The sequence below is a fragment of the Ahaetulla prasina genome, chromosome 2 (genome assembly GCF_028640845.1).
Source record: "Ahaetulla prasina isolate Xishuangbanna chromosome 2, ASM2864084v1, whole genome shotgun sequence".
NCBI lineage: Eukaryota > Metazoa > Chordata > Lepidosauria > Squamata > Colubridae > Ahaetulla > Ahaetulla prasina.
Genome location: NC_080540.1, coordinates 172,986,657 through 173,008,049, shown reverse-complemented (window position 1 = coordinate 173,008,049; position 21,393 = coordinate 172,986,657). Strand labels below are relative to the sequence as shown.

The 21,393-nt window shown below is 39.9% G+C and overlaps 1 protein-coding gene across 2 annotated transcripts in view; it reads left to right on the top strand.

Moving 5' to 3' along the window:
- The first annotated feature begins 653 nt into the window (after nt 1-653).
- Nucleotides 654-21,393, top strand: part of LOC131191278 (leucine-rich repeat neuronal protein 1-like) — a 35,313-nt gene continuing 14,573 nt past the window's right edge. The window contains exons 1-2 of one of the 2 annotated variants that reach the window (XM_058169274.1): nt 724-747; nt 12,227-12,328. The gene's annotated coding sequence lies outside the window, so the exon portion shown is untranslated. Of the gene's footprint in view, nt 748-12,226; nt 12,329-21,393 lie in introns of both variants that reach the window. The other variant, XM_058169273.1, reaches the window with a different exon arrangement.

The following is a 21,393-nucleotide window of genomic DNA, read 5'->3' as shown; positions in this document are numbered from 1 at the left end:
TTCATTCGGGAGTCCTAGCTCCCATTCAGGCAGATTAAGTTAGAAGCAAGTTTTACTGAGTTCAATACAGTTCTTTAATCATTTTTATTCTTAAACAGTTTGTTCTCAGAGAAAGAGTATCTTCTGTACCCTTAAACTATCTCTAACATAGGTAACCCTTCTGTTATTCTTAGTAAGCACCCAGCCCTTGCTAGATTTTTTTTTTTTGGCTGTTCCCAAATCCAATCTTTTCCCAAATAGGCGCCTTTCAATTGTCTTGGGTGAACTCCTAGCCCTCTTAGACAATGAAGTCCGCAATCCAATCCATCCGGAGATTGCCAGAGTTGGGGAAGCCTACCAAAATCCAACAGATCCACTTATCCAAGAGAGCGACCCGGTGCCCAAATTCATTCAACCCCCGCCTCCTCCTATCCAGCAAGTAACTGCAACGTCCTCTCTTCCCCGAAAAAAAAAAAGGGGGGGGGGGAATCCGAGTCACCGCTTCCCCTCATCCACTCCATATATCATGACATCATCCCCCGTCCTTTGCCCACCTCGCCGAATGGTGCTCTCCATCTGGGAGGCTCGCGTCTCCCTATTGGCCAGCGGGAGCTGCCTGTCATTCTCAGAAGTAGGCGGCCCCACGCCGCTCTCCCTACAACCTCCCTCCCTGGATCTGGGACTTCAGAGCTTAACAGCTGATAGTCGGAGTTGGGCACCAACCCCCAGCAAGAGGAAGACAAGCCCGATTCGGTCACAGGCAAGCGGGTGAGTGAGCCTCTGGGTACCACATGCCGCTTCTGAGGGATGCAGTTGCTGGGGGAGATGGGATGCAGGAGGTGGGAGGGAGAAGCAGCTAGGCGGAAAGTTTCTCCGTTTGGTCTGGTCCTCTTGCTGACCTAATTTCTCATTCCGCTAATTTGGAGCCCAGCATCTTCCTTCTAGCTCCTCTGGGCTTCCTTGATGCTTTTTGCCCATTCCTTTGCTCTGTCTTGCATTCTCACTGGTGCACCATCCCCAACTCTACTTCCTGGCCCCAAGACAATATGCAGGGAAATTGCTTAGCTCCTGAGCCGCCTGCATGGTCCAACACCTTACCTAACGGCAAGGAACATAGCCCTGAAGTTGCTGCTTGTTCTTACAAACTGTTTGTCTCTGAATTAATTTGAAACAGCCCGAACAGTTCTTCCACTGGCACAGAAGGAAGAAAGGCTGTGAGAAAGATTGTAGTAATTGTTAAGCAGCATAATTGTTAAGCTGCTCTCTTTTTGGGATTGAAGAAAGCCCGGCTGGGATCTCTCTCAGAGAGCTCCTGAAGGAAAGTCAGAGAGGGAGGGCAGCCGAATTAGAGGAAAGAGTGCTAGAAGAAATCCTTGCAGCAGAGAGGGACAATAGTGATTGGGGGCCCCGCCTTCCATCCACCCACCCCCCACCGTGCCATGATGCCTAGCCAACCTCTTGTGATTTTTAAGGCATCTAGTTGCTTCTCATCTATTTAATCATCCATTTCTCCTTGCTTTAATGTCAAGGGCTTTAGAATTAATTGAACAATCCCAGATTGCAATGAAGGGCATGATGTATCAACAACCATTGCATACTTAAGTAACTCCATTACTTAACTCTGCTGCAATGCATGATTTACATCAAAGAAGGGCATGACTGTGTGGTCTCTCGCTTCCTGCCATCCCCCCCCCCAACTCAGCATCCTTTAAAAGTGGGGTTAAGAAGAAAAGCTCTTCAGGCAATCTGACCCTCATTAAAACTCTTTTGGGAGGAGGCCCACTTGTGGCCTGGACTGAGATTCCAAAGTTGGGTAAAACTCCAAGAGGAGGACCAAATTTCAAAAGAGGAACTGGTTGAGAGGGAAGCTCGAAGGATCGGTGAAATGAATTCCCATAATCTAAGAGGCCTTGGGCAGTTTGACCTTGCATCTGCGTTCATTTCTTCTGCTTTCTGCTTTCACTTTCTTCATTCCTTTTATTGCTCACCAGCCTCTTCCTCTGCCTGGTGCTTGCTGTATGTGTTGGTACTACAGCTCACAGAATCTCCAGCCCACCATGAATGAAGGAGTTGTAATCCCAACACAACCAGGGAAGCTGTTGTGCTGGTTGCGAAAGAGCGGGTGGCTGCTTCCCTGTTGGGAAGGAAGGTTTAGTTTGGTGAGGAACTGCAGCCTGTTTACTGTTAGATTGTTAATTTTGTTTCTTGTAGGAGAGCAGTCTGGTTATTTATTTAGCATATTTTGGTGGCATTTTTATCCATAGGGAGGGGAAGGGGTTTTTGAGAATGATTCTGCCCCAGTTGTTGAGAATTGATGCAGGGACAAACCATGTGAGGTAATTTGAGACAGGATATCTAAGGTAAGGGATCCCCTGCCTTACCTGCCATTGTCTTTTGCTCCATCCAGTTCTTCAGATTTTCACACATCCACAGTAGCCTATGTTTATTCATTTCTATATCTTTTAGTTGTTAATTAGCATCCTCCCTTTCCTCCAAGAACTCAAGCCAACATTCTCCCTCCTTCCTCTAATTTTTCTCACAACAACAGCCCTGTCAGGCAGACCAGACTTAGAGAAAGTGAATAACCCAAAGTCATGCACTGAGCTTCCATAACTGAGGGGAGATTTGAACCTGGATCCCTGGTTCTAATCTAACACCTTTGTGGTTAGTTAAGATTTTTTGGATAGGCCTGAAGAAGCAGGTGCCATTGACTGCTCTGCCTCAGGCAGCAGAATGCCTTGGCCCTGTCTTGAAGCCAGTCAGAATAATAATAGCAATAGCAGAATAATACCAATTAACAAAAATAGGAGGGGAAAGATAAGCTAGCAAAGCCCTTTGAATCCTCCCCCAGTAATAGGTTCCTTTGGGCATCCTTCCATTGAAGGATTAATATAATCATTCAATAATTCTCTACTGTACTGATTCGTCATCAAATTCCCTCGGAGCTTTGCTTCTTTCCCTGATTCTTTCCCTGTGCAGCTCTGGCTTGTGGGGAAAGAAATTAAATATTCCGGGGATAAATCAGATGGGATCTAGAGAGGGCATTAGCAGATAAAAGAAGGGAGGAAGTAAAAAAAGAAATGGACTGTTTTCACAGCTTTGAGTAACAAGGGATCCTTGTTCACAGGAAAGGTTAAAAACTGAAATTGGCAGGAAAAGGAGGATCTGCACTCCCGCCACTTACTAGACCATGAAGAGCAAAAGGCTTCTGTGCCAAAATGCCAAAATAAATAAATAAACAAAAAGAAGACCTATTTTCTTGCTGGGAAAAAAACCCAAATAAACAGAGTTCATTAGTTGTCCTGAATACATAACTGTCCAAATTGATTTCAGATGAAATTGTCGTGATCTAACACAGAATGCAAAGCTTTTCAAGGTGCCCTTTTGAGCTATCTTTCTGGGACTGTTGGTGACTCCTGAAAATAATATTCTGTAGGACATGCTTTTATTTATTGTTTTAATTCAGCACTAAGTATGGCAGAGTACCTTGAGCTGTACTCTACTCGCTTACTGTTCTATACAATTTCTATTTAGTATAATAATTGCTTTCTAGTCCAATTGCTTAAGTTCTTTTTTAATATCATAACAAAAGCATGAGTACAGTACTGTTTAAAAATCACAGCCCACCCAGCTGTGCCTGAAGTAATAAGAATTTTTAATAGATGGTAAAAGAAACATCCAGCAACGGCTCAGTATGGCCAGCCCACTTAATTTGATTATTGAATTAATTTATTTTCCAGTTGTGCCAAATGCTAAATAGCAAAACAATAAATAAATACATAATAATAATAATTAATAGAATAATATCACTACATTGAAAAACAAACCAAAACAGGCTAACACTGAAGATGGCATTTAATTTCGTTGTACCGTGTGCAGTGACAATAAACTAAACTAACCAAGGTTAAAACTGTTATGGTGTGAATGCATCTATTAAGTCTTTAACTGGATATGTTAAGCGTGTTGTGGATAGCCACCATTAATAAGAAGTTACAGGAAACTCAGGTTCCCAACTTGGCCTGTCATTTTGGTAATTCTCTCTCCTTTCCATTATTTTCAATAATTCTCTCCTTTCCAATTAATATAGTTATTACACACTCAAACTCATATATATATGCTTATATATTGTATAATTATTTCATGCTTATGCTTATATATACTGTGTGACAAAATAAATAAATAAAAATAAATAAATTTTCCTACAAAGTGAGTCATAACAAAGGGTTTTAAAAAAGCTGTTAAAACATCAAAGGCTTTAGGTTACCATCAGTCTCCTAATCCAAGATAAAGACAAAGGACACTGAAGGAATTAGGGTCTTTGAACAAGTCAGTTAAACCTCACCCGTACCCCGGCAAAATAAATTGTCTCCTTTAAGCAGCAATTATTGAGGTAATAGGGGGACAGGTGGGGCAGCCCAGTGTGACAGCTCATTCTGAGAGGACTGTAATTAAGGGCCTCAGTGACTTGGTGACAATGCTATCGTATATTGGCTGATCTTTGGAATATGGAAATGGCCACAGTTCTGGGTCGGATTGCTCCTGCTAGACCTCATCCTAGTAGCCAACCTCCTGTAACTCCCCGATATACCAAGAAGTTGCAGATGAAATGGATGTGTCTAAGTACAGGTCCCTAGCGCCACGTAAGGGGTGAACTCCTGTTACTTGTCTCAGCTTCTGCCAACCTAGCAGTTCAAAAGCACGTAAGAAATGCAAGTAGAAAATAGGGACCACCTTTGGTGGGAAGGTAACAGCGTTTTGTGAGTCTTTGGCGCTTAGTCATGCTGGGCACATGACCACGGAGAAATCTTCGGACAGCGCTGGCTCTTCGGCTTTGAAAAGGAGATGAGCACTGCCCCCTAGAGTCAGGAACAACTAGCACACATGTGCGAGGGGAACCTTTACCTTTAGCTTTAAGCAGAGGTATGTGCCCATGTTAAGATCTACACACAGGTGATAAGAATGGCAAAGTCTCTGCTTTCCTGTGGGCTTAGTGCAGCCACAGTTTTCCAACAAATGGCTCTAGTCAGGATGACTTGATCTCCAGCCATCTGGAGGTTTTTGTGGGGTACCTTATAAGGGAAGTTCTTTACAAGATGAGGATTTTAGTTGGGCGAAGCCAAGTAAGATGAAGAGAGGTAGAATCTGTGACCTTGAATTCGTTTTAGCTGGTGCAATCCAGGAAGAGTTATATTAGATAGATAGATAGATAGATAGATAGATAGATAGATAGATAGATAGATAGATAGATAGATTATATATATAGAGAGATATAGAAGATATAGGATAGGATACAGAGTATATGCCCCACCACATATGGGCTGGATCTAGACCCCTCCTCACTTCTTTTGTGTGTGTGTGTGTTTGCCCTTTATTTTCTTGTTGTAGCTTATAATAATAGAATCCTGAAAGCCTGTCAGAGTTTTCCTATGTCTCTCTTCTATCTCTTTTTTTTTTAACTATATGTTTCATTGGTACATTTTTTATTTAAAAACATAAAAAATTCCATGTCTATTTGAACAGCGTGTTGTATGAGCATAATTAATTTTGAGTAAAAGTACAACAATAACCATAATCATACTAGTAATCTTAATAAACATACCAATATTAATCATAAAATAATAAAACAATTGGTTTGTCCATCTTACAATATTTTCAGTAATTTTTTGTTTTCTCTTTAAATTCTTTTTAAATTCAAACTCTGTTTTTGTTGGTTAAACATTGGTAAAATATATCCCATGTTAAAAAGTATTCTGTTTCTTTCTTTTCTTTTCTCTTAAGTGTCAATCTATCCATCTCAGCACATTCTAATTTTTTTTATTACACTTTCATCTGCCGGGACCTCTTCATTTTTCCATTGTTGTGCAAACACTATTCTTGCTGCTGATACTACATGCAAAATTAAACATGTCTTTCCTTTATTATACTGTTCTGGTAGCATCCCCAGCAGAAATATTTCTGGTTTCAAATCTGTGTGTTGTTTTATCATTTTTTCTAACCAATTATGTATTTTAGTCCAATATTTTTTTGCTTTTGGGCATGTCCACCACATATGATAATATGAACCTGGTATCTGATTACAGTTCCAGCATTTAGCTGATAAGTTTTCAAACATCTTTGCTAACATTGCTGGTAGTAAATAAACATTTTATATAGATTTTCCTTATAGGCCGTTGACATTGTTAATTTACAGTTTCTATCCCACAATTTCTGCCATTTGTCTAGTTCTATTGGGTAAACAAAGTTTTTAGCCCATCTTATCACTGTTTCTTTCACTTGCTCTTCTTCCATTTTAATACTCAGTAAGTAGCTATACATTTTTTAAATTAATTTTTCATCTGTCCCTAGTAATATCTGGTCTACTTCTGTTGGTTTTTTATAAAAACTGTACATTCTTGCATCTTTCTCACATCTAGATTGTATTTGCACATATGGCCACCATGCTAGATGGATCCCTTGATTAATCAGTTCTTGTTTGGATTTAAGTTCCCCTTTATCATTCAAAATGTCCTTATATCTTACAATTTTTTCCATATTAATCACATTCAGATGAATCAGTGCCTCCATTGTGGAGAGCCAGACTGGTATTTTTATATAGTGTCTTTCTTTAATTTCCCCCCATACTAACATTAGTGCATTTCTAACAAGTGCCTTTGAAAATATCCATGTATTTTATTTTTCCCGTACCATAAAAAGGCATGCCACCCCAGTTGGAGATCATGTCCCTCCAAAATTAATAGTCTTTTATGCCTCAAGTTTATCCACTCTTTCACCCAGACAAGTGCAGAGACCTGGTAATATAGCTCCCAGTCTGGCAAGCCAAGGCCCCCTTTCAGTTTAGTATCTTGTAGCAGTTTCAGTCTTACTCTTGCTTTTTTCCCTTGCCAAATATATTTAGTATCATTTTGTTTAGTTCTTCAAAAAAAAAAAATTTCTAATTTATATCGGAATTGTTTGAAATAAGAATAACAGTCTCGGCAAAATGTTCATTTTTATTATAGCTATTCTTTCTATCAATGATAGCTGCACGTTTTTCTATTTCTCCAAATCTAATTTAATTTGTTGTAATAGTTTCATATAATTATCTTCTTTTATAGTTCCACATCTCGCTGTTAGCTGAATTCCTAAGTATTTAATTTTCTTAACTATTTGAATATCTATTTTTTCCAGGAAATCTTTTTTTGTTTGTTGTTCTGTGACAGTTTTAACTAGTATTTCAGTTTTCTCTTTATTCATTTTCAGTCCTGGAACTTCACCATACTCTGCTATTATTTTTATTAACTTGGGTCTAGATTCTTGTGGTTCTTCTAAGATAAATATCACGTCATCTGCAAATGCCTGTAGCTTATATTCTTCTGTTTTTATTTCCATTTCTTTTATTTCTGAGTCTTGTTAAATGTTTCTATTAAGTACTTCTAATGTTAATATAAATAATAGAGGGGACAAGGGACATCCATGTCTCATGCCTTTTCTTATGTTAAAGTTCTCGGTCACATCCCCATTAACCATTACCCCTCTTCACTTCTGAGTGGAAGTTTTATTATTGGATTTAGGACTTGGTAAATTCTTCTCTGAGGGAAGACATTATTCCATCAACTTTGAAGGAGGTAGCGGTTTCTACTTGTAATGGTATGTGGCAATGACCTTGGGAGACAGGAGGAAAACCCGCACACTGGACAATGGTCAGACAAGCTCCAGCTGAGTCTGCAGTAAGAACGGCCAACAGAAGAGACGTTCCTTAGTTTCTTGGATTGTAAAGCAAGGAGTGAGAAATGCACTTTTACACTTGCAAGACTGATGTCAGCTTTGTAAGGCACTTCAGACAAGAAACCTTACAGAAATACAGGCTCTGATAGAATCTTGTAAAACTAAAAGTACACCTCTACTCCCTTTCTCTATGGTTTTGTCTGCAGATATTCTTCCTGTCTTTCAAGGTCATTCCCAAATACTATTAAAGTACCCCTCCAGAAGAGACCATCCCTTGATCCCATCATATTGGAGGACATGGGGCTGGGAGAAGAAAGAGGTCATGACTGCTCCAGTGTGAACTGCCACAGGGTTTCCTTCTGTCTGTGTCCTCCATATTATTTACTACTTATATGAAATCACTGGATGAGGACAACTACAGATAGTCCGTAACATACGATTGTAACAAAGCCCCAAATTTCTATTGCTAAGCAAGACAGTTATTAAGTGAGTTGGTCCCATTTTATGACTTTTTTGCCACACTCTTTTTTGCAACGCTCTGGAATGAACTCCCCCCTGGTCTACGTCAAGTGCCTGATCTTCGGACCTTCCGTCGTGAGCTAAAAACATATTTATTCATCCAAGCGGGACTGGCATAAATGGATTGATTTTAAATTGGGTTTTAGTAGTATTTTAAATTTTAAATTCATTTTCATTCTGAGCCATTTAGTAATTTTATATTTTAAATCCGTTTTAATTGTATATATTTTGTATTTTACTCTGGCTGTACACCGCCCTGAGTCCTTCGGGAGAAGGGTGGTATAAAAATTTAATAAATAAATAAATAAAATAAAAATAAACAGTTATTAAGCAAATGCAATTGCTAAGTGAATCCAGCTTCCTCCATTAACTTTTCTTTGTTGGAAGTCAGCAGGTAAGGTTACAAATGGTGATCACATGACCTCAGGATAGTGCAACTTTCATTTATCTTAACAACTGTGACAAGCATTCCAATTTTGATCACATGACCATGGGGATGCTGCAATAATCATAAGTGTGAAAAACGGTCATAAGTCACTTTTTTCAATACCATTGTAAGTTTGAATGGTCACTAAACGAATGGTTGTAAGTCGAAGACTACCTATATTGGTTGGGAATGAGGCATCGATAAATTACTGATGATACCCAATTATACAACCCATCCCAGAAAACCATGAAGTCCTAAAGCAACGTTTTGAGGCTCTAAGACAGGGGTCTCCAACCTTGGCAACTTTAAGACTTGTGGACGTCAACTCCCAGAGTTCCTCAGCCAGCGAAGCATTCTGGGAGTTGAAGTCCACAAGTCTTAAAGTTGCCAAGGTTGGAGACCTCTGCTGTAAGAGATTGAAAAGGCCAAAACAAATCCAGGTGAAACCCAAGGAAGACAGGTGTTGATCATCTGTAAACATCTTGCCTATCTGGAAATGTTGGTCTTGAAGGTTGCTCTAGACAGGTCCACGTTTCCCCTTAGGAAGCAAGTCCATAAACTGGGGGTCTCCCTCGAGTCACAGCTCTTTCTTAAACAGCAGATGCAGGCCATGGCAAAGGGACTTTTTACCCACTGGTGCACCAGTTAGAACTCATTTGAACCAACAGGCCCTGGTGATGACAAGAACATTACATGACTGGACTACCGCAATAGGGTGCCTTCTATGTGAGGCTGCCTTTGAAGACAACCTGAAGCTGCAACTAGTTCAGAATACAACAGCCAGATTCCTGGTGAAGGAAATCTGTTACAGCAGCAGCCCCCAACCTTTTGGGTACCAGGGACTGGTTCTGTAGAGAGAGGTTTTTCCATGGACCGGAGGGGGTGTAGTTTCACATACTGCCTGCGTCCCACAGATGGGGTTTCACTTGTTTACGTGGCTCAGTTGCTGGCATGCTGCGGACCAGTACTGGTCCACAAAACGGGGATTGGAAACCCCTGTACTACTTTCTTCTGTACTACTATGTAGTAACTAGTCTCATGGACAACAGATTTCCAAGCCTGATTCGGGGTGCTGTTTATCACATATAAAGCCCTGCCTGGAACAATACTGGATGATATCAGTGACCACTTTATGGTCACTAAATATGATTCTGCCTCTCCTATCTTTACAGTTGGAGAGGGCCTGCTCTCCCTGCAAAAGAGGGGCTACAGTTCAGAAGATAATGCTGGTCTTTTTTGTAGTAGCTCCCACATCATTGAATATCCTGACCCTGAGATACATCTTATATTTCAAAAGACTCTGAAAATCATCTTGCCTCAGCAGGCTCTTTTGGTCCTTGTGAGGAAATGTGAGCAAAGCAGACAGCTCTATGTTTTTGAAGTCTGTTTAATAGTATACTGTGGATTGTCGCACAGTCAGCCAGATGTTTAGACTACTGCATTTGGCATTTTTATCTACCTTCCAAGGGGCCTGGGACAAGCAGGTGTTATTTGATGTTGTTAAAGGTATTATTGCTTGGTGTCCATCGTTAAAGAGTAATGCTGCCTTTTGCAGTTGACTGATGGTGATTTTGTCAACAAAGATCAGAGATGGGTTTCAGCAGGTTCTGATTAGTTCTGGAGAACTGGTAATGAAAATTTTGAGTAGTTCGGAGAATCGGTAGTAAAAATTCTGAGTGGCCCCACCCCCATCTATTCTCTGCCTCCCAAATCCCAGCTGATCGGGAGGAAATGGGGCTTTTGCAGTAACCTTCCCTTGGAGTGGGGTGGGAATGGAGATTTTACAGTATCCTTCCCACATCCACCAAGCCACACCAACAGAACTACCATTAGTAAAAAAAATTGAAACCCACCACTGACGCGGATCGTGTTCAAATGGGGCTCTGTAGGGTTTGGGATTGCACCCAAGGCACCCATTACTATTGATACTATCTTTGCTTTATTTTGCCACAGTTGTACTACTTCTACTTGGAGGTCTTTGTATTTTGTGATTCCCCTCCCCCACAAACCAGTTCTTTCACATCTATTCTCCAGGCACTACCAAAGTCTTTGTTTTTGTTATTGACAATTGTTAAGTCTGTGTGGCAGATGCTTCAATGTTTGCATTTTAAAGTACCAGAGGACTTCATCTTCACTTTCTATGAATTTGTGTAATTTGTGGTCCCAAGAGTTCTTGTTTGCAAGCAAAAGGTATTTCTTGCAGATATTGCAATGCACCGCTGTTGCTATATTGTTGAGCCGTTTTCAGTACTGTATGTGTGATCTTCTTGCAGCAGCTAACTAGGCAGTCCACTGTTTCTTCAGCTTCTATGCAGAGATAGCATTTGCTGTCTGTTGCTGCCTTCTCAACTCTGGCTTTGTCTGCATTTGTTCTTGAGGCTTGATCTTATACAGCCAGAATTAGCCCCTCTATGTCTTTCTTCAACTTTCCTGCTCTTGGCCACTGCTGTTGTTGTTCTCTGCTTTGCCTGCTAATGTAGTGGCCATATATTGCTTCGCCTTGCCATGTCTTATTTCTATTTCTATTACTTCTACTGTTCGTTAGCCTTTCTTGTAGGCCAGCTTGGTCTCTCTACTATTCAGTAAACTTTCATGGTGTACTACCATAGCTTCAGTAATTCTCTTCACTGTCCTTCAGATATTTTTACAATGCCCTTTTTTGTCTTCGACTGTCTGGTGTACTTGCAATGTTTCACACCCACCTAGTTCCTTGGTAAGTAGAGTCTGTCAGTGTTGCTGCGTGGAAGAGATTCATTGTCATTATTTTTCTGGTCTTCTAATATCCAGGGCTTTTAGTTCTGCTTGAATCCAGTACACTATTCCAGCTATGTATCTAGTGACTGGAATTGCCCAGGTGTTAATTGCCTTGATAGTATTTCTTCTGCTGACTTTAAGATCTCCTTCACTCTCTTGATGTATTCACTTCTAACCTCCTTCTTGACTTCAGTGTACTTAATGCTATATTTGTAGTGTTCTTCTTCACCAAGACTCTTGATGTTATTTCCATAGGGCATTTTTGATTTTTTTAGTGTTTACTGGTTTTCTTCTATTGATGGTAAGGGCGGTGCATCTGTACGGTCCAAACTCCACTGAAATATCTTGGCTGTATATACAGTGTTGATCAGTGATTCTATTTCAGATGGTGTTTTTCTATACAGCTTCAGTAAAGAAGGTTGAAGGTTTTCTATACAACCTTCAGTTGTATCAGTGATTCTATTTCAGATGGTGTTTTTCTATACAGCTTCAGATCATCCCTGTAAAGAAGGTTGGATAACTTAGCGGATGTTTTTGATGTTTCATACCATGCCTGACTTGTTCAGTACTGTTGACAGAGGAATCAATGCAATGACAAACAGTAGTGGTAATAGAAGGTTTCCTTGAAATATTCCTCTCTTGATATTAACCTCTCCCAGTCTATCATCATTGACCAGCAACGGTGTCTTCCACTGTGCCATTGATCTTTGCACAAAGCTTCTGATGTTTCTACTGACTGCTGTTATTTCTAGGCACTTGATTATCCAGAGATGTGGCAAAGAGTTAAATGACTTCTTGTAATCAGTCCAAGATACATTAAGGTTGGTCTTCCTTCTCTTGCAGTTTGTCAATTAGAAGCTGGTCTTTTGTTCCTCTGCTATTTGGACAGTTTCCTTTCTGACCAGGTGGAAAGAGCTTCAACGACATGCTGTTGGAATGCATCAGGTACAACACTAGTTAGCAATTTGAAAACCGCCACACATTTGAAAACCTTCAAAACCACAGCCGAGAGAAATTTGAACCTCTCTGAGACTAAGAGTGAAGGAGGAAAAAAAACCTTTTGCAGAGAAATTAAACTTTTGAGAAATCGCCAGGCTGATTTCAACACATTAGTTCCAATAGAGAAGGCAGAAATCATTGCCATGATTTCTCTTTACCCAAACTAGGGATCCCCTCCCCACACGTTTATGCTGAGGAGTGTTTTGGTGCTTTTGAGATGAGAATCTAAGAGAAGGCATCCATGTGGTAAAGGCATCAGACTAGAAACCAGGAAACCATGAGTTCCAGTTTCTCGTTGGGCACAAAGCCAGCTGTGTGACCTTAGGCCATCCATACAGTCTCAGCCCTAGGCAGCGGGCAATGGCAAATGAGTTTGGAAAACAGCTTGTCCAGTCTATCAGTAGGGATCAAGGCAAAACAACAGTAATAGATAGCCCTCACAAAATGTGTTTGTGTTTGTTTGTGTGTGTTTGTGTGTGGTGTACGTGTGTCTGTGTGAGAGAGAGGGGGGAGGGGGAGAGAGAGAGAGAGAGAGAGAGAGAGAGAGAGAGAAAACCACTCAAAAAATATAGATTTACAGAATATTCACCATTCATGTTTGTTTGCTATTCTGTGCGGTCTGCCATATTAACACTGCTTATCTTCAACCTTTTTCAGGAGTAGAGGGAGAAATTTCAAATATACTTCAATCATACTATTACTACTACTTTGTTTTCACTTTCTAAGAAAGATCTAGGATCTATTTGCAGCTCAGAGGGATTGCTGGAAATACAGATAAGGGAGGTTGACATTTCACTTTTTCAACATTCCAATTTCTTTTTTAATTAAAATAGATTTAATATTAAAAAATTCAGGAGGAATTGGAGCCTGACAGGCAGTAAAAAAACTGTAGGCATGAACATTATTGCTTACATTATATATTTCTGCAAAGGAAGATGCAGAATTCTAAGACGCTTGGGAATGCCTTGGGAATCGTTAGTCCAATTTATTTTGGAAGGTCCGGATTTAGGAATGATACTTCAGTTTCACATTGTTATTAGCCAGTTTAACCATCTCACAGGAGAGGGGAAGTTGTAGGCGTTCCTTAGGCATGAAAACTGGATGGGTGGCTTTGGGCCAGTCCCGCTCTCTCAGGCCAATCCTGAGAGATTCTTTTTTGATGTGATAGAGAAAATAGAAGGATGAAGTAGTATTAAGTACCAGTATGTTTGCTGCCTTGAATATATATTAAAAATGGCAGGATAAAATCTAACAATAACAACAGCTATCTGCCCACAGTAATTGCTTTATAACTACCTCTTAGAACCATTTACCCTTGGCATTTTGTAAGTTTTTGCTTGCTTGTTTGATTTTTTAACTTTTATCTTTGGCTGAAAATGTGCCAGGGTAATTTCAGTCTCATAAGTAAATTCCTACTTTCCAGAGTTACATTCTTAAGTCTGGGTGCACCACATTTATGTCTTAGCCTAATGTGTAAACCCAATTATTGTGGTTGGTTAACCAAAATCCGTATGTAATGTTCTGGATGAAGTCAGTCATTTCTGATATATTCAGTGAAAGCATCACTAAAATCATGGATGCATTATTTGAAAAAGTTATGAGGTTAAAGCAGACAGAAGGGGAAAAGAAGCAAAGGCAAATGTTTAAGGCTAAACAGAGGTTCATAGAAGGATTGTCAAGAATCCAGGACAGCCCACATTTTCTGGTTCTTCTCCCTGATAAATCAGTGTCTTTGACATAGCCTTTTGTGGGAATATCTTCTAAAAATGTTCCAGTGAGGATGACAGCTGCCATTTGTCAGGACTTGGCTCCTACTTCATCTCTGAATGATTTCAAACACACAGACGCACACACTGGGCTATGGAGAGCTTTGCACAAAGCAATCGTGCTTTTGTATCAGTTGCCAAAAGAATAAACTCAATTGGGTTTTTAAATCAGCGATAGAGATGTGGCTGGGGAGTAAATGGAAATAGCAGCCAGTAGGTTGCAATCATCACAATATACAATAATCAGGGGAAGAGGCAGACTCAGACATCTGTTAGGAGAAGAGGGCTGTCTCTATTTTCATCTGTGAACAGACAGAGAATTCGAAGCAAGCTAAGATTTCAAATCCTAATTAAGTCCAATGGTAATTAGACTGTGATTTTTTTTTTAAATGTAGAGACCAATCAGCATCTTCTTGCCTGCAGCCCAGCATTTTAGCAGTCCAAGAGTAGTATTGAAAGAGTTGACTGCATCCTCTCCTTTGGCTAAATGTGTTTGGAATGAGAAATAAACCAGGAGAGATCAAAACTCTTCATTTCCTGCCACTTTCAAAGTGACAAGCTGCCTTTAAATTTGACTGTGAAATTCCAGCTTTATAGATAAGCTGCTGACTTAAAACTGCTTTTTTATTAACGGGGAAGAGTTTTTTAATGGAAACTTGCAGCAGATTTGCTCCAAGACCGAAAAGAGCTGAGGGGTGTGCATGTAGAGACGATGTGCAGTTAATTAGTTGTGCCTGAAGATAGGACAGGTGGTTGGAAAAAAAGCTGTCTTTCTCCAGCTAATGAGAAATACACTCTGCCTCCCACCCTGTCTTTGGCTCTTGTGGATTTAATGGTGGGAGGTGTGCAATTTATCTGAAGTTGGCCTGGGAGATGTCCTTTTAATTGGGCCTCTTTAGGGTACCGCTTCATCTGTATAGCTGAAGAAGCCTATGGGAGACAAAAACTGTAAAAGGGAAGAGAAGCAGCTCTGAGATGCTGTTTCTAGAGATGTAGGCTTTCTTAGAACACAGAGCCAAAATAATGGATGCTCGAAAATGCCGAATTGATGGAAAGGGATAGAGGTCTTTTTGTCCTCCGGAGTTTAGAGGACAGCAGACACCCAGATGGCTTGCAGCCCTTATTCTCTTGTTTTCATCACTGAATGTTCAGAACCAAGGTTCTGAGAAATATGTATATATCTGTCACAATTCACATGCGTTTCCTTGCTTAAATATTTTATATTTCATTCTTTGCTGCAGTGAGCCAAGGAGGGAATGCATATTTTCCTTAGACACAAGATGGGAAAACCAAACATTATGAAATTATCTTAACAGCTAGATGCAAAATCTGACTGAATCAATGCCTAAAAAGCTGTTTGAAATATACCAATAAATACTTTTCATAGGCATCCTAAAAATACCGTGTTTCCCCAAAAATAAGACCCTGTCTTATATTTTTTGAACCCTGAAATAAGCGCTTGGCCTTATTGCCATGCACTCAAAAGCCCGATTGGGCTTATTATCAGGGGATGTCTTATTTTGGGGGAAACAGGGTATTAACTTGCATGGTGTGTAGCATTGTTTTAAAAGGTCTCTTATTTTTAGCATTTAGATTTAAATTAGATTTTAGGTTTAGGTTTTTTAAAAAAACCGCCTTTATTCCAGGCTACTGGGTATTTCTGAGTCATTGACTTTAACTTTTGCATATCAAGAAATTAAATTTGTAACAAGAAAGGATAGCTTCATAAAACCAGAACAAAACAGATCAGTCCATCCAATGAATGAACAGTACCCACTGAAGTGGGGTCTGTTTTTATACTGCAGATCCAGAATAATTTCCAAGTTAACTCTGCAGTAGTTCTTACTGCATAGCTTAGGCATTTCTCATGGCAACTATCACCTTCTCTCTGCATGAACATCAGAGCAAAAACATCTAAAACAACAAAATCTCTCATCTGGACGATTAATTCTCAAGACTATGCTATGTTTCAACATGAATTTATATACTACAAGCATAGTTCTTAGGACTGTGCATGCTTCAGAAATGATTAACCAAGAGCTACATTAACTTGAATGAGTCACTGGCTTAAAACAACCATGCATCCTTTTTTTCAGACTCACATTGAAGCCTGACAAAAGTTAGACTGCATTAGTGAACAGGATCTCCCTTGCATGGATTCAGAAGCATTTCTTACAATCATTTTTGAAGCACATACAGTATAGCCCTAATGGTTGCCTCTTTTCTCAAAAGGAGGTAGCTCACCATGAGCTCATATATCACCTTCCTCTTTATTAATGGAAGCAATTGTCCAGGACCTTTAGAAGTCATTTGGGTGGGAAATGTGAAATTAAACTAAGCTAGAATTATGTAGTCTTTGAAAACCAACAACATTTCTTCCATTCTTTTCTGTCTATCTATCTAACATTTATCATCTACTATTCTATTCTATTCTAGTCTAGTCTAGTGTCTTAAATGTAGACTTGCCATCAAAGACTTAAGGAAAATGATTACCTCTATAAAAAGTATGATTATATAAACGCAAATACACATTTGCAAGTTATTCACTCTTTAGCCATAAATGGGCTGCATATGACATCTGCATATGGATGCACAACAAGTTGAGGCTCCCCCCTCGCTCCCAATCTTATAACACTGTTGTTGGGTGCTTATAAGTCCCAGTTTATCCTGGTTCCAATCGCAAACTCTCTATTACTCCATAAATATTGCTTTTAAGCAGCAAGCACTGCTGGACACATATAATCATTTTATCATGTTGTCTTGCATAGAGTGATTTGGTGATCACTGAAGAGGATCCCTAGCTTGACCTCCCTTCCATTTCCTGGTATCCTGACATGGCGGCTGAATGTCTTGTCTAGGTAAAGGGGCCCAAATCCAGTTTAGCTACTAGGACTGTATAAATAGCTTGTAAGACAAGACTGGCTTGCCACCATGTTGAACCCAGAAACCCATTATCATTTCTAGAAAGCCATGGCCTTATTTTTCGATATGATACTCAAAGAGCAGCGTGATGCACTGGTTACTAATTGACAAGCATACACTGGCTGGCTGATAGTTTTTTATGTTTAGCTATAGGCTAGGGAGGGAAAATTCTCAGTGGCTTGTAGACACAACTGCTCCCTTGGTGTTCTAATAACTTTCAGTTTTAGAAACAGTAAGAATTAATTTTCCTGCATTTTAATAGTGGAACCAAGAAGATTTCAGGCAACGGAAAGAATGGCTATCTCAAAAGAACCCCTGTTTGCTCCACTATCTCTTAAGTTTTATATTTTATATCTGAAACTGTATATTAATTTCATTCATTCATTCAGTCATTCTTTCATTCATTCATCAATTCATATTTGTAATTGAGCTTTACAAAATATATATTGACTGATGAAAATCTTGAATAACATAATTGCAGACTTCCTACTGATTTGGGAAAGGTACAGCCATATGATGATACACTTTGTATTCTCCACTTCATATACTATTAGTCTTGTCTGGATGAAGCCACAGGGTTGTTATACTTTTTCCCCCCAGTTTTCTGGGAAGAATAGAAGCACTTTAATCATTCTGTCTTCTGAGCATAAATTGTCTAAGTAAAACAGAGGAGAGTAGTTCTGTGCTATTAAACAGAGAGAAATATCACAGGGATAGCTCTCATCACCTTTGCTGAACAAGCCTCCGTTCCTACAGAACAGCAGCCCCTTTCATCAGCTCATCTGAGGGAAGAGAGGCTTCACGCACAAAGGCATGTATGCAAATAAGCCCAATAGACAAAAATCAGTGATTCTCAACATTTTCTTTACCATGGACCCCCTTAAAATATCTTTTGTGGCCACAGACCCTACAAGACTTAACTCAAGATTTAAATCATAACATTTCTTCAAGGCTTCGTGGACCCCCACCCCCTGTGACGACATCACAGATCCCCAGGAGTCCGCAGACCACAGGTTGATGTTGTGGTCCGCCAGCAGCCTGCGGAGCTAGCAGCGGAGTCAGACAATGAGGAGCTGGGGAGGACAATGGGCTGGTCCTTGAGTTAGGGTTAGGGTTAGTTAGAGAACCATTGGACAAAACCATTGTTCAGGCTCCAGGGTAGAAATATCAGCGCATTATATTTTAAAAGAAGTATTGTTTGGTCCAGTAATAGAGAGCAAATGACTATCTACAAAGAGGGACAGCTCAGGATTGGATGGGAGGGGGAAAATCAATTATTGAGGAGACCAATTCATATGCTTAAGTCTTGGGCACCAAACTGTCAAAAATTAACAAAGAACAAATAATACTTTGTGGACAGGTGAGGGGGGGGTAACTCACTTCTTTTCTTGCTGGTGCCTGGCTTAGGTGGGATTTTTCTCAGGTCAAAGTCCTGCAAGTGATCTCGCTCAAGTGCTAAGAATAAAATATCATCGTACACAGGTATCTTCAATTCTAACAACCATGAGAATTAGAGGGGATTATGGATCAAGAGTCATGTATGAGCTTGAAGCAACCTCCTGTGTAGCAACTAAACCCATCCTTGAAGATAGCCCACTGCCACCTCTAGGCCACACAGTCTTGTATATATGTCTCCCCAGAAGTCCAAACAGTGGGGAAAGGTATCCAGCTGACTTCAGAGTTTGACACTATAATAAATTCCAGGGTACTTTCTTGCTAGGTGAACCGAAATTGAATGTGAAATATCAGCTGTTTAAGTATAATAAGTAACAAGTCAACAAGTATTCAAAGCAACATAATACCAGGTAAACAAAATTAAATGGCTGTCCAGAGAGAATAAGACAGCCGCCATTTTGCATCCAAATGGAAACAAACGTACCAAAGAAACATTTCCGAATGTTCTTTAGAACGTTTCTAAAGAGGCAGCTTGCTAGAGGAGAAGTCTTGTTTAGAGTGACCGCCTGCTTAATTTCCATTGTCAGGCGCATCCAGAACAGGGCTCCTCATGAAAATCTGAGGAGACAAGCTTGGGATAAGCTCCTATCAAATCTAGCCAATGCCAATTCCTGTGCAAGAGGCCCCAGAATTAATCCAAACAATTAGAGGCTGCATGTTGCTGTCGGGTACTGACTCTGTCCAAATACATACCAATTCCTGCCATTTCATCTTTTCTGTCACTTCCTTTCCCCAGTGAATGCTGCTACTTAAAGCGAGCTGCTTCACTTTGTTACATGACACAGCCTTTCCTAAGATGCCTTTCTCTTTTGCCCAAATATCAATAATACAATCAGATATATACCATCACTTATTTGTTTGGGTGACAAGCTTTGCCAGGAAACCCTTGAAGTCCAAATATATAGAAGGCCCGCATATTCGGAAACTCAGCCAGTATCTTATTCCAATAAATTGGGATTAAGAAATAAAGGCTTAAATAGACATGTTTGCATAAAACTTTTATCAGTGGGTTGGGGAAATGTTGTGACTTGCCCTGTGGCTTTAACAAGGGTGTGATGTGCAGAACCCAACCAGCAATGTTCTTCACTGCAGAGTCCCCTTTAGCAAAAGAAGCTGACCAATGTTGGCCCTTTTCCTGCTCAGGCCTCAGGTTATGCAAATTCAGGTAGGCCGGCAGATGTAATAGAGTTTTTCATTTTCTGCACAAGTGCAGCATGTTTTTCTACAGATCAGCAGTCCACCATTACCTCAGGCCCCACTGCCAAATCGCACGCACGCAACCTGTCTCAGTGTTTTTAGCAATAACCTGGCAAACAGTAAAGCAGCGGGTGATGCTTTCTCTGGCGTGAAGAAACTGAGCAGGTGCAGCCTGTCATGGCAAGGAAATGAAAAGTGGCAGCTGCCAAACCTTTTTTTGCAGGAATGTTCTCCGCTTAGGCATCTGCTCCCCCTGGTTATTGCAGACCCCATTGTTTCTTGTAATGACAGGCAATTACTGAACAGCAAAAGGCAAGGCAGAAGGTGGCTTGGCTTAATTTCTTGCTTAGGGGAAATCTGTGTTTCCTGACCTTCCCATGCAGGGCTACAGTCTGGACTTGGAAGCCACAGCAGAAACATACTGGTAAACAAGGGCTTGCTAGGGAGAATGGCTTGGAGCTGATGGTTAACCAATGCAATGACCTGTTTGGAAAATGTCACATGAGCTGCGGTTGTTACTGGTTGTGTGAAGGTGTGAGAGACCCTATGGGCTTTCGATGGTTTACATTACAGGCTTCAAAAATGAATTCCTACCATCTGATTGGTTCTTCCTCATTAAAGAATTCGGAAGTTCTTCTGGCCATAGAGCACAATTTTAGTTGGAAAAAAACAGACTCTTTCCAACTGGAAGGCAGCCCTCCAAAGTATGCTGTTGTATCTCTTTTAGTAGTGTTGTATTTAAGGTCCATCTATTTCTTCTCTTTTGTCCTTTCCATTTCATTGTTATGGGATTATGGTCCGCCCAAGTGTTAGTTTCTATCTCAATTTCTTCTGTAATGAGTGTCAATTGCACTGTCATCCATATCATATCTATTCTGGACCATGATAAATGTCTATTCGAGTAAAAAGTATATTGGTTATTTCCCGGGTGTCTTTCTCTCCATGCATCCTTTAAGTTCATTTCCTCAACCATTTTAAAAAATGATCTCGGAAGAGTCTTTCTATTTTGTTTTGTCACTTTTTGGGTTCTATAGTCTAATTTCCCATCAATCACGCCATTTAAGTCTCCCATCAAACAAATATTATCATATTCCAAATCAGTAATTTTCACATGTAACTTCTTAAAAAAGTCCTCTTGATTATCATTTGGGGCATATATTACTATCATAAGTATTTTCATATTGTTATTTATTATTTCCACCATCAAGACCCTACCATTTTCATCAGTATATACTAACTTGGCTTCAATTGTATCTCTTATATATAATACGACTCCTCTTTTTTTACATTCTGGCAGGGAGGTGATAATTCTCCCCAATTTTGGGTGGATCAGTAAATGCTCATGTTGTTTTTTAATGTGTACTTCTTGTAAACAAATTATATCAAGCTTTAATTTCTCTAACTTATGAAATATTCTTTTTCTCTTAATAGCCAAATTAAGACCATTTATATTTACTGTAATCAATTTCCTCTCCTCCATTTATACTTTATAATTAGGATTTATAGCTCTGGTTGATCGTAGTACACGTTGTGGCTTAACTTCCACCTCTCCACCAACAGCGCCTTGTTCCTTTTCAACCATTGCTAACAACTCTGACTCTTGTAGTTCGACCAATGTGACTTCTCCGCTTGTATCCATTTCTTTCTCTTTAAAAAACTCTGCATGGAATT